This window comes from Sminthopsis crassicaudata, chromosome 3, assembly GCF_048593235.1.
Source record: "Sminthopsis crassicaudata isolate SCR6 chromosome 3, ASM4859323v1, whole genome shotgun sequence".
Taxonomy (NCBI): Eukaryota; Metazoa; Chordata; class Mammalia; order Dasyuromorphia; family Dasyuridae; genus Sminthopsis; species Sminthopsis crassicaudata.
Genome location: NC_133619.1, coordinates 4,716,012 through 4,728,739, shown reverse-complemented (window position 1 = coordinate 4,728,739; position 12,728 = coordinate 4,716,012).

Below are 12,728 nucleotides of genomic sequence, written 5' to 3'. Positions count from 1 at the left end.
TACAGGAAGTGGGATTAGGAGAATTTTAAGAGCTACATTGTGTGTCCTGCATAACCACCCCCTTGCTTACTTTCATCAGGAATGAATATGGAAAAGTATGCAAACAAAACAGGTTTTTTTCCCTAGAAATTCTGCTTTTACAGCCTGAACCATTAGTGACCTACTTGGGTTTAGAGGCAACCACATAATTGGCTATGTAGTAAATGTATTAGTAAAGATTAGTGTTTAATTTTTGTTTTTTTTTACTTTCTAAATGCCCTTTAAAGGATAATAGTCAAGTAAAAAAAAAAAAGGAGGAGAAAGAGAAGCTAGAGATAAAGAGAAAAAGCAGAAGGAGAGAAGGAGGAAGAGCAGGGGGAGGAAAAGGAGGAGGAGGAAGAAGAGGAGTAGGAGGTGGAGAAGAAGGAGCAATAAGAGAAGGAAGAAGAGGAGGAAAGAGATTGTCCTGTCTGAATAGTTGTGAAAATCAATGAGCAAACAAGTGGAGAAACTTACTCCTATGGGCTAGATGTGCTTGAACACGCCATTAATATTGAAACCTGCAGGCTAGATTCAGCCATGAATTCCCCCATGTATTTTCCTGTCAAATTACTATAAATAGATTTACTTTTCACCATAGCTATGGAATAAAATTGGTGGGAGAGAATAACGTACATTTGTATGTATATTTAATTATTCTTGCATTTGATTTCATATATGCATATATAAAACATTTTTGTTAAATTTAAACTTATCATGTATCATTATTCTAAGTGACTAGCTGTATAAATATCACATATGATGGGATGTGCTACTTTTAAGTGATTGGCCATGTAAAGAGAAAACTCTTTGGATGGAGTCTCAAAAGCTAGAGTGCTTAAGAGAAAAGGCAGACTTTCCTTCTATCAGATTAACCCTAGAATTCTAAAAGGATTTGATTGTAACCATGTAGAGATTGTGGATTTCTGTAACTCTAAACCTGACAGGTTATGTGTGCATGCGTGTGTGTATATGTGAGTGTGTGTGTGTATGTATATATATATATATATATATATATATATATATATATATATATACACACACACACAAGCAATGCATTTATATCTACTCTCCCACACATGTATGTAGCTTTGTATATTTACATATATATGTATGTGTATTTATATATATATATATAGTTTCCCATATATGTATATATATGAGAGGGGTAGGTACATGCATGTGTATATATATTCTGTTGTTGTGCCACAGTCTCCTTGAGCTGTTCTACCTCAGTTTCCTTAACTGTCCTGCCTCAGTCCCCTAAGTCATAAACCCCCCCTGGTTCATTAAGACTAAGGACCATTTGCTCTAAAGTTATAAATTGTCAATGGGAGATGAGGAACAGATCAGACTTCCTGACTCCTAGCTCCTTCTGCCCCCAAGAATTTATGACACTGCCCCTCTAAGATATTCCAAAAGATAAGACTATCAGGGATACTTCACTGACATCTTGACTTCTGTTATTCAAACATCCTGACTCTGGCTTTTAGTAAAAGTTTATAACTTCCCCCCATCCTGATTTTCCCGCTTTTTCCTTCCCTTTGTCTGAAGAGCTATAAAAGTGTTCATGGTTCCCCCATTCATTACTGGACACTTTGAGACGAGAGTCCTGTCCAGTCAATTAAACTCTCCAATTAATAAAATATTAAAGAAAACTCTCTAATCTCTATCTTGCCTCAGTTTCTCTGGCATTACACTGTGTAATGAGTGAGCATTTATATTCTACTTTGTACTTCTAATATCATACACTTGCCATATATGATAACTTGTGTCTGGACTAGCTCTCTATAGGATCTCAGTACCAGTGAGAGTCCTTGGTCTTAGAAGAGGAGTGAAGAAGCAGGACTCACATGGATGGTCAAAAATGGAGTCCATTTGTTGCAATTTCTCTCAGCCTTATACTCTAATATCCTTATAACAAAAACACACTGCACATGAGCTAACTATATACAGCACATGCATGACCATATAAACAACTTGCTATTGTGTGTAAATATCTCTTTGCCACTTGGTATTACTTTGCTTTCATTATAACACAGATTGTCATGACCTGCTGAGTTCTCAGGAAGGCTGAGAGCCTTTAGAGGAGATGGGTAGCCAAACTAGACACTGTCAGCAGGTTCCTTCTGGGCTGAAGGGTCTGATATCTCACCCAGAGTTCCCTCACTATCTGTGACCCTCTATAAGCACTATACTTATATGTTGTTGTAAGAAGTCATTTAGGGTTTGGGGAAATTTGACAGAATACCTGGCTCTTAGAGAGACAGATCTGCTTGATAGAAGATCAGAAGAATTTCCCAGTGAGGCTATGGAAATTGCCCATAATCATACAGGTATTTTCAAAAGAGTAATTTGAACCAAGGTTCTTAAGAATGTCTCTATGCTTCTAGTCTTGGGTGAAGGAACTCTGGATCCTTTACTGTATTCCCTTCCCTCTTCCAAATGTGGTATTTAAGTAAATGTGGGTAATCCAGAACTTACTGTGAGCCATGATTCTGGGGTATGAGCCCTCAGACTGATGGTTAACTGAACCCAAACCAAACACCCTTAATTGATTCCAGGCAAAAGAGGACTTTAACACAATTTAGCTTTGAAGATTGGATTCACCAGAAGCAGGAAAAGCAAAACCAGAACATTCCCCTTTGGCTTATGTGGAAGAGAATCCATTGCCTCCTTCCCATGTCGTTTCTTAACAAATCACACCATTATTTCTGGGGCCATTCAGGTTGCCACATCATGCTCTAAGGTCATTGTCTACTTTATGGTTTGCTCATGGTTTTTAACTGTAGTGCAAAGGATAGCATATATACAAGTGCCAGCTGGTGGTGAGTGCCACAGGACAAGAATCCTATTACTGACATCCTGCCGTGCTCCCTGCCAAGGCTCCTTGGCTTCCTAACCAAGTCTTCAGACTGACTTTCTTTCTACTATTCTTCACCCTTGTCTCTGCCTGCTCTCTGGTGGCCACCATGGAAAACCAATCCCATGATAGTAAAATAGCCCACTCGTTCTATTTGTAATTCATTTGTATATTATTTTTGTAAATAACATGTAGAATTTGTGATAGTTGACAATGCAACAGGAAAGATTTATGCACATTTTTGAAGTTCAAATAACTGAGAATGGGTCATAAGTTTTTGTTGTCACACTTATAGTTTCCTTTGCACATTATTAGGATTTCCTAATTTTCTACTTTCTTACTCTGGAATTCTACCCCCTTCTTACTTATAGTCTACTTAGGACTTAAACTTTAAAACCCATTTGTCATTGTGTACTTGGCCTATTCTTAGGAGTATTCATATCCCTGAATTATTCTGCATAAATTTTCCTTTTCATTTATAAATATATCTTTTTTAGTGTCCTTGCAATTTGTCTTCATCATCTGGATGTTGAAATATGACTAAGACATTCCTAGGAATGGTCAAGAATTGTGTACAAAAGATCAAGCAACATTTGACTTTTCACCTTCATGTATGGCCTGACTCTGGCTATCTTATAATAGTGGTTTGGTTATGATCCAAATGACCCTCTGACTTTGACAATTTAGACTTTTTTTTTTGAAATGTCTTTCCTCCATTGTTCCATGTAGAGGTATGAACTCTTGGCCAGGAATGCAATTTCATAGCAAAGGCTTAGGAGAAAAGGGGAGGGAAAGGGGTTCTGATCAAAGAGACTTTAAACTGAAAAGGGATGGGAAAGGAAGAAAATATCAATATAGTCAGATACTATCAAAGTAACAGTTCAACATATGGTAATAGTGATTCTGAGAACCATTAACTGACTAATATTATTCAAGATGGAAGGAAAACCATGGTTTCATATGTATATGTACAAGTGAATCCAAATAAGATGAACTTACTCCTTCTCGTGACAAGGAAGCAAATCCATCCTGGAAGCACTCACTCAGAATTGGTGATTTCTAAATGCTTGGTAGGTATATCCTGGCTTAGGGAGGGGCCAGAGTACTGAGCATGGAATCAGGAATCCAATCTCTCTTGGATACTGACTAGGTAGGAGATGATTGGGGAGCTCATTCATTGCAACACAAAGTTGAGATTTAGTGAACCCCTATCACGTACCAGGTATTGTGTTAAGCCTTGAGGATTCACACACACACACACACACACACACACACACACACACACACACACACACACACATATATATATATATATATATATATATATATATATCTATATATATATATATACAGAGAGAGAGAGAGAGAGAGAGAGAGAGAGATGATGATGAGTATATTAAATGATGAGTAGTAAAGGTTGTGGTTTTAAACAGAGATGGATCAGTTCCTTTCTCTCTCTCTCTCCTTCCTTCCCCAAAGTAACCAATGGCGGGTTCAGCAGCAAAGGAATTTGCTACTTAACGCTGTATGGAAACATAGTCCTTTATTGATTAGAATGGGAACACTGGAGAGCCGGTGGGCAAAATGGCTGCATGGTACAAGGCCATTTTGCAAAGAGAAGATTCCCGTTCTCTCTTTTATGCAGTGACGTAAGGAGGTTCCTGAGAGTGATGTAAATTAAGATAAGGACTCTCTTGTTATCTTTTGGGGACAGACAGAAGTCTCTTCCCGAAAAGGAATTTCCTGATGCCATTTGGTCTATCTGAGCAGATTAGAATGGGGGCTGTAAAACCCTGGCCACCTCAGATAGCCCAAACTAGTTTGACCAGATCTTGTATCAAAGATCCAAATCCCAAAAGAAGTTGGAGATCAAACAAAGAATACCAAAGGGGCTACTGCCCTCAACAGAGAGAAGAGGAGAGAGAGAGAGAGAGGAGAGAGAGAGAGAGAGAGGAGAGAGAGAGAGAGAGAGAGACAGAGAGAGACAGAGAGACAGAGAGAGAGAGAGAGAGAGAGAGAGAGAGAGAGAGAGAGAGAGAGAGAGAGAGAGAGACAGCGACAGAGACACAGAGAGGCAGAGACAGAGACTGAGAGATAGAAAGTATCCTGACCTCAAGAAGCTTGCATTTTTCTTGATGAGGGAAGAGGAGAAAATAAGAACACAATTTAACAAAAATAATCTACACAATGACATTATGGCAAGAAGTAATTGTTTGGAGGGAAGTCAAGAAATATTGTATGTAGGAGGTATCAGGGAAATGGAGCTTTAAAAGAAAGGAGAATTTCAACCAGAAAAAGTAGGGAGGAAGTGCTTTCCTCCCTAAGGAGGCCTAAGGAAGATCCAGGGCAAAGGTAGGAGAAGTAATGCTAAGTATGGGGAACAACGGGGAGCCAGTGAGACTGGACATAGCTTACATGAAGAGAACTCATGTGCAAGATGTCTGGAAAGACAGATTGGATTCAGGAAATGACTTTAAATGACACATGAAGATATTGTATTTAATCTTAACAGGAGTGGGGAGGCACCGGGGAACAAGAAAGCAAGGGAGAGACGGTCAGAGATTATACTTTATTAATATCAATTTGTTAGCTATATGGAAAATAGATTGTCAAGAAGCTGGAGCATATTAAAAAGTATAATAGGAAGATTCAGAAAAGGAAGAAACAGAAGCGATCTAATTAAACACAGACCAGCTAAACAGAAGGAGGAAGTGGATGAAGTTTATGGGAAAGAAGAATATACTAATGGTGAAGATCTGTCTGTCTGTCTCTCCCTTTGCCTCTCTGTCTCTGTCTTTCTGTGTCTCTGTCTCTCTCTCTTGTCTGTCTGACTGTCTCCTTCTGAATGAAATGATCAGAAATGGAAGAACCATTTATAAAATGACCACAATGAAAAACAAACATTGAAAGCTGTGAAAACTATGACTAATACAAAGAGCATCTGTGATTGCTTTGGGGCAATGATAAAATAATGATATCCATTCAAAGAGATGATGGATTTGTAATGAGAAATTATATACATATCATACATACAATCCACCATTGGAATAATTTGTTGTATGCTTCACTACGCATATTTCTTACCACAAATTTGCTTATTATTTTCTTTTCTTTTTCTAGTGGGGTAGAAAGTAGATGGAAGAATACACATTTTACTAATTAAACAAATTTTGTGAGGTGGAGGTGGTTGCCCACTGACATGAAATGTATCACAAATTTTCAAAGTCACTGTATTATTAGTTTCATTTAACTGTTTTACTTTGTTATATATTCTCACAGAATGGAAATAGTCTGTGAATATTTATAATCTGACAAAAACACATAAATAAAATAAAAATTCTAAAATGTGTTTTCTTATTCAAATAAATCATAGTTATAATCCTGGTTAGTCATTGAAGAGAAAGAGTCTAAGGGACTCACCAAGTTTCTTTGAAAATTTCTGGTTTTTTATTTGGTTGGTTGATTTTATTTTTCCTGAAGGTTACAAGTTTGGGGAGATGTCTGAACTTGGAGGGGGTTCTCGAAGAATAAGAGGAAATGACTGAAGCATTTGTTAAATGCATTTGGTTTGACTCTTTGTACTGCAAGTTACAGTTAATTACTCCATACAATCAAGCCATTGTACATGCTGCTATGCTTGTGCAAGGGAATCCCACATAAGGCAGCAGAGACAAAATAAATAAATAAATAAACAAACAAACAAATAAATAGCTAGATAGATAAATGAATAAATAAAATGAATGAATTGAATGAATAAACAAACAAACAAACAAACCAAACAAACCAAACAAACAAACAAACAAATAAATAAATAAATAAATTAAATAAATAAATAAATATAAATTTTAAATGGAGTATTCAGTGATGCTTCAGATGTGGTGGATTGACCACTCTTAGAGACCAAGGTAACACCTTTGCTTCCCACAAAAAGGTATATGCTGAAGAAAAAGAGGTAGCCAGCTCAGTGAGAGCCATAGAGAACTTCTACCATTATCCCAGATAGCCTCCTATTGTGAGATAGATTCCACAACAGTGAGGTTCGAAAGAACAACTGGAGGGAAAAATGCAATTTATAGTATTTAGCTTGGAAATAGGTTAGGAACTCAGTCAAAAACACAACTTAGTGGTTAAACGAAAGTAATCCCAACTCACTAAAATGCAAGCATTAATTAATAGTCTAATTTATGCAAGGGGCTAAGCTAGACACTAAGCTGGCAATATATTATCAAAGACATAAATGCAAAAAATTTCAGAGAGAGTACAATTAGCTGAGAGAGTGAAGAAAGGACTCATGTTGTAGTTCAGAAAAGCTCTGTGTGTGTGTGTGTCTCTCTCTCTCTGTGTCTCTGTCTGTCTCTCTCTCTTTCTCTCTCTCTCTGCCTCTCTCTCTCTCTCTCTCTGCCCTCTCTCTCTCTCTCTCTCTCTCTCTCTCTCTCTCTCTCTCTCTCCTCTCTCTCTCTCTCTCTCTCTCTCTCTCTCTCCCCCCCCCCCCACAGATTATATTCCTTGATCCCCTCTTCCAGCCTGATATCTCTATCCTTCTGTTTCTACTCCTTCTCTACTATCCCATCCCACACATGTATATAAAAACTTGTCAATTTGAAATATTCTAGACTGGAAGCTGCCAGTTTCCTCAAGGATTCTTATCAAGCTTCCCTGTAATCTGAGGGTAACAAGGCACTTATTCTGTCCTAAAGCAAGACCTGATTCCTACAGGTCAACACATTTTGTGCAGTGGTGTCCCTGACCTGACCATAATGTTGTTGCAGGTCTAGGAGCTTCCCTGAACCCAAAGATGCTTGGAATCTTATGACACACTGACCCAGGAGTCCAGGACACTGTGAATTCTATTCCTTAATGCCTGACACAATTAGTAACTCCCTCTCTTCTGCCATTATTTTCTGCAACCTTGAATCATGAGAGTCAAATCAAATATGATGAAATTTAATTAAGATAAAATTAAATTTCCTATACTTGGATTAAAAAAAAATCAACTGCCTATACAGAAGGAAAAAAAATGGATTCAGCACGTTTTCTGAAGAAAAAAAATTAGATCTTGAAGATTTTTAGAGGGAAAAAACATAAGTGTGAGGGAACATGGTTCTGTGACAGCCCTACAAACACCTCGTGCCATCTCAAGCTGAGATGACAGAAACATAGACTTGATTTTGGTTCTTGGAGGCTAGGAAGAAATAAGAAGGAAAGCAGATTTTCTGTCCATATCCACACTGTTTAGTTTATACATACATACATATATATATATATACATATATATATATGTATATATATATGTATATATATATATGTATATATGTAGATTTTCCTGAAATAGTCCAGCCCCCAAGGCTGGTGATCTGAAGCTGCAAGTACTGGAGAATTTATGGTCTCACACTAAGGCCCCAGGTGGCTACTTCTCTCTACAGTGAGACTTAGAGGGATACCTTCCCTGTACTGGAGGGTTTCTATGTCATATTGAGCCTGTCCATGTGAAATTCAGAGTCCTTACTTATCAGTAGAATGCATGGTCTCCCAGTTTTCTCCTGGGGTAGAGGAAAAAAAAAATCCCTAACCCAGTTTCCTATATCTTGTCAATGTTTCTTGCTACTAAACTTGAACAGTCATGAGCCTCAGGGGCCCTAAAGTAGAGCTAGAGAAACAGAGCAGTCTTTCAGCTCCAAAGATCAATTGACCTCTTTAAGAAAGGGTGTGAAAATGATGAGCCAGTAAAGGAGCCTGAAGAACAGTGAAAGTTCCTTTCTTTCTCTTTGAAATTCAAAGAAATAGTTATTTATATTCATTTTTGTCACCTCCACCCCTCTTACTCATTCCTCAACTTCATTCAACTAAAACTGCTCTCTCTACTTACTAGGGATTTCTTAACTGTCAGATCCACTGACCTGCCCCCAGACTTCATGCTTCCTGACCTACCTGCAGGATATGCTATTTTTGAACGGTCTCCTCTTTCATTCTCAGCTTTGTAACATCACTTTCTCTTGATTATCCTTTCTATTCAATTGCTCTTCAAAATCCTTGGAATCTTCAAACTGTCCCACAAGTCTCTATTCTGAATTGTCTTTTCTCATCTATTTTCTCATTTGGTGACATCATCAATTCCTGTGGGTTTTGTTATATATATCATCTCAATATAATTGATTTAGATTCATATATCCAGTCTTAAGCCATTATGTCACCTATTCACCTATTCTTCTCTGCCTCTCTTCTCTGTTTTTGTCTGTGTCTCTTTCTCCTCTGTGTGTGTGTGTTTCAATCTAGATAGACAGGGACGTAAATATAGATACACACACACATACATATCCAAGTCCACTTCATCACCAAGAGCCCAAATTACACATTCTGGAGCTATCTCAACTCCAACCTACCTGTCCAAAACCAATTCATTATCTTACACTCACTCTTCACAACTTCTCTATTTCTGTTGTGGGCACCTTCATCCTTGCAGTCTCTCAGGCTCAAAATCAAAGAGTTATTTTCCATTTTTCACTATATTTTATCTCACATATCAAATCAATTGTCAAGTATTCTTGATTTTGCCTCCTAAAAATCTTTCTCGGAGGTCCATCACCATCACTTTAGTGTAAACCCTCATTACCTCTCTCTTTTACTATGATTGATCTCAATGCTTTATATCTCTGCCTCATTTAATAAATATCTACTGCCTTTTTTATTTCCATGAATCACAGGTCTGTCTTGATCACTCTCTTCCTCAAGAAACTCTAATTTCTCCTTGTTGCCTCTAGAATTGAAGACCACCTTTGTCTGATATTTAAAGCCCTTCCAATTTGATTCCTATCTTCCATCTTAGGCTTATCGTGCATTTCTCATCTTTGCCCAATATATCTTGTAGTTAATCTGGTTTTGTTCTTGACATTCATTTTCTTTCTTGTCTCCATTTGATTTTTCCAGGCTGTCTTCCATGACAGAATGTATTTCTTCCCTATCCCTGCCTCACAGAATTTCTAAATTTGAAAATTGTACAGATTATCATTTTCTAAATAAAACTTTTCCTTGATCTCTCCTGAGGCACAGACATGTGGAAGCTGGCTTCAACCATGTCCCTTGATTTTGGTGCGTGCTGTCTTAGAGCCTTCAAAAAATAGACTCCCCTGGTAAGAATTTGCTCCTAACAAGCTCATCTACTTTGATGTATTCTTTGGTCTTTTCTAATCTCTATAACTTCCTGATTTCTATTTGTAGCAGACTTTGTCAAAGATGTTCATTGGCTGTTTTCTTTCTATAATCCATTTGGTAGGTGGGGAACTATGCTGGTAATCCTAAGCTAAGTTTTATACTCTACTTACTTGAAGAAAATTACCTTTTATTTTCAGCATATCAGATTCCTCTCCCAAGAATACAGGGTATTTGATGTGTCATAGATAGATATAATTCTAGTCCCATATCTTTCATGGAGATAGAAAACTAAAGGAGAGATTACCCAATCATAGTTGTCCTGGATCTTGCCTGTCCCTCCCCTGAGAAATTGCTGGTGGTACCAGAAGAAATCTATCCCTTCTCTATGCAAATGTGTAAAGCAGAGGTTCCCTTGGAGACGGAACACATCAGATTCTAGACTGTATGTCTATTCGTTATCTGTATTGGGTGAATTTACTTTTATATTGTGTAATCCTAATCACATATAGTTCATACATAACTTTGTATATTTCCACACCTTAAGAACAGAGACTGTTCCATTTCGGGGTTTTATCCTCTACTTAATATCCTGACTAGTACATAACAGGTCCCTAATAAATGCTTGAAGACATATTGATTGATTAAACTTTGTTTTTTTACAATATATGTATACATATTTATATAGTCATGTTGTTGCACAAGAAAAATTGGATTTAGAAAGAAGGTAAAAATAACCTGGGAAGAAAACAAAAATGCAAGCAAAGAACAACAGAAAGAGTGCAAATGCTATGTTGTGATCCACACTCATTTCTCAGTGTTCTTTCACTGGATGTAGCTGGTTCTGTTCATCACTGACCAATTGGAACTGATTTGGATCCTCTTATTATTGAAAAGAGCCATTTCCATCAGAATTGATCTTCATACAGTATGTGTATAATGATCTTCTGGTTCTGTTCATTTCATTCATCATCAGTTCCTGTAAATCTCTCCAAGCCTCTCTATATTCATCCTGCTGGTCATTTCTTACAGAGCAATAATATTCCATAACATTCATATACCACAATTTACTCAGCCATTCTCCAATTGATGGGCATCCATTCAGTTTCTAGTTTCTAGCCACTACAAAAAGGGTTGTCACAAACATTTTTCCACATACAGGTCGCCTTCTCTTCTTTAATATCTCTTTGGGGGATAAGCCCAGTAGTAATACTGCTGGATCAAAAGGTATGCACAGTTTGATAACTTTTTGAGTATAGTTCCAAATTGCTCTCCAGAATGGTTGGATCCATTCACAACTCCACCAACAATGCATCAGTGTCCCAGTTTTCCCATATCACCTCCAACCTTCATCATCATCTTTTTTCTGTCATCTTAGCCTGATTGATTGAACTTAAAAGATTTGGATACCAGTTAGGAAAACGTATGTAGAAATGGAAAAAGTCTCAAAATTTGTCTTGATGCAATTAAAATATTATGGAAACCGTAACAATAACAATGGCAACAACTTCCTTATGACATACACTATGAAGTAGAATGAGCTGCTACAGTTGGTATCCTTACTCTCATTGGAACTTTTGAGAAGAAGTTAGGTAATAACTAGTCAGAAGTCATTGTGCTTTTGTTGGGTATAGATCTCACTGCTGTTGAGATCCCTTCCATTTTTGTGATTCAGTGAATCATGCTATTTCCACCTTCCAATGAGGGTCATCTTCTCAAACTCTTGTTATGCCCAACTGCCCAAGATTCACCAATATGATGCCCCCATTCAATATATATCTTTATGTGCAACCATCATCTTCAGATCAGTTTCTTTAGTCTTCTCCCATCATAATTCAGGTATCTTATTCTCTATCCTATTTGCTACTGCTCTCTCTTTGGTCCATTCCAATTCCACAAGGATTTATTAAACACCTAACAAATTCACCAAGGACCAAAAAATCGAATACTGAGGAGACAAAGACAAAATGAAATTAGACCATGAACTCAAGTTGTTTACATTCCACTGGTTCAAAGTTCCATTTGACTTTCTGATTAACTCAGGTGATGTAATGAGTCTTGAGGTGTTAATAGCCACTTCCATCCTGCTAGATAAGGTATGAGCCCTTTTACTATGGCTTCTAGAAAAGGAAAAACAGGAATAAAAAGAAACTTCTAATAGCAACAACAGAGAATATTTTGGGGGACAGAGCCAATCTACTCCATGGAAGCAGGCATCTCTCTCACTGGTTCCATCAGCCCCTGCTTTATGTGGCTAGTCATTTTCAAACAAATCCAACAACAAAACCTGCTTTTTTTTCAGTCTCCATCCTGCCAAAGTGCTCATGTTTTCGTAACGAACATTTGCCAGTCCCTGCTTGGACCAAGATGTCAGGCTTCAAGAATGTTCATGCCCCAATGTATGTCTCTTGGGGAGGCCCAGGCCCAAATTCTTCAAGATACAGGTCATCTGAATCTGGGATTGTACGTGAAGGAATACTGTCTGGCACTCCCTGACCTGCTTTTCTATCCTTTCTCCCGCTCACCCCGCCCCCTCTCAACCTCATTTAAATACTTCAATATTGTCTCTTTTCTGGCTTCTGAACATATCCAGCCTCATTTTTTTTTTTAAACTTTGACCCAATTCGATTTCTGTTGTTCTATTACTATTTTAGTAGACTGAACTTGACATGTTTGGAAGGAGACTTGGACTCTAGTTTTA